At 39.5% G+C, this 1,896-nt stretch overlaps 1 non-coding gene across 1 annotated transcript; it reads left to right on the top strand.

Moving 5' to 3' along the window:
• The first annotated feature begins 318 nt into the window (after window positions 1-318).
• Window positions 319-421, top strand: LOC128578716 (U6 spliceosomal RNA). Its single transcript, XR_008377852.1, has one exon. It is a non-coding gene; the product is annotated as a U6 spliceosomal RNA (small nuclear RNA).
• The last annotated feature ends 1,475 nt before the right edge of the window (window positions 422-1,896 follow it).

Raw genomic sequence — 1,896 nt, 5'->3', positions numbered from 1 at the left:
AATGACATTTTTTTCTCCTTTTTTTAAATTATTAAATCATAGCTGTGCACATTAATGCAATCATGGGGCACCATACACTAGTTTCATAGACCGTTTGACACATTTTCATCACACTGGTTAACATAGCCTTCCTGGCATTTTCTTAGTTATTGTGACATTTATAGTCTGCATTTAGTAAGTTTCACATGTACCCTTGTAAGATGCACTGCAGGTGTAATCCCACCAATCACCGTCCCTCCGCCCATCCTCCCCCCTCCCTCCAGGGATGAATTTTTGTCCATTGATGCCGGTATCACTTAAAAAAATACCATATATGTGCTCAGTTCGGCAGAACATATCTAAAATTGGAACGATACAGAGAAGATTAGCACGTCCCCTGTGAAAGGATGACCCGCAAATTCGTGAAGTGTTCCATATTTAAAAAATAAAAATAAATAAATAAATAAAATTAAAAAATAGCATATAGGAATTCCTGCAGTTAGTCTGCAGCCACCATTCTATTCCTGAAAGGTTATTGTGAACAAATCACAACTTGGGTTGCAAAAGAAGAGTGATACGCTCTCCCATACCTGGACATTTTGGTCCTAATGAAAAGTTATGCATATCTGGGAGTCCTTAATATAAAGAAGATAAATCAAATCTCAGCTCATGGTGTCCCAATTTAAAAAAAAAAAAAGTACCACCAGCCCTCACTATCAATCATATCAGGTATAAAGTTGGGCTTCAGATGACCGTCCTTCCTAATCACATCTTGTTCACAATACTTGTCCAGTAAGGACGGATGACCCGTAGGAATGAGTCTTTAAAACTGCCCACCGCTGTCCAAATCAGTGAAGCACAACAGTTACGCCACGAGCAAACAGCCAGCAAAGGTGATATCAAATCATCGCTGATAACAACTTTTTTTTTTATATATAAAAGCATAGAGTTTTTTCTGTTCAATAAAAACAATCATCTGGATCTAGAAAGCAGTGATGGCCACCTTGGGAATGCACGCAACCTCATTAAATGACACGGTCTGAAGTGGTTAAGACGGCAAATGTTACGGTACGTGCATTTTACCACGGCAAGTTTTTAAGATGCATTTTACAGCCTGGTGACAATGATCGCACACTTCAAGATTGCTAAGAGCACATTTCATTTATTTATTATTTATTTTATTTCAGACTAATGTGAGGGTAGAAACAATTAAGTTCCAGTGTTTGCATTTGTTAGTTACAGTCCCTGTTGTAACTGTGTCCTGCTCCCAGGAGGTGGGCCGTACACCCGTACACTACACCCGTTAGGTGGGAGCTCACCCATTCCCCTTCCTCATCCCCTCTCCCGTCCTTTTCCTCTCCATCTCCCCCCACCCACAACTTGAATTGAACTGAGTCTTTGGGTTTTTTTAAATTGAGATAGAGTCTCACTTTGTTGCCCTCGGTAGAGTGCTGTGGTATCATAGCTCACAGCAACCTCAAACTCTTGGGACTCAGGCAATTCTCTTGCCTCAGCCTCCCTAGTAGCTGGGACTACAGGTGCCCACCACAATGCCCGGCTATTTTTTTGTTGCAGTTGTCCCAGGCCAGGTTCAAACCTGCCAGCTTCAGTGTATGTGGCCAGCATCCTATGCATTGAGCTACAGGCAGTGAGCCTAAGAGTATATTTTAAATACTCTCTCTACAAAAATAATACACATGTACGGTGAAGGATACATTAACTAGCTTGATTTAATCATTCTACCGTGTATAAACATTGTACATATATCCAAACACCACAGGTCACGCATTAAAGGAAGAAAAAAAAAAGTCTCATTGATGAAAGTAATTATTGGATTATTTTATAATGCATAAAAATACTTACACAAAATATATAGACATAATATTTTAGTGAATAGAATTCATCTTGTTAATTACC

This window comes from Nycticebus coucang, chromosome X (assembly GCF_027406575.1).
Source record: "Nycticebus coucang isolate mNycCou1 chromosome X, mNycCou1.pri, whole genome shotgun sequence".
In the NCBI taxonomy this organism is placed as follows: Eukaryota; Metazoa; Chordata; class Mammalia; order Primates; family Lorisidae; genus Nycticebus; species Nycticebus coucang.
The sequence above is the reverse complement of the archived record's forward strand: the minus strand, read 5'-3'. Positions and strand labels throughout refer to the sequence as shown.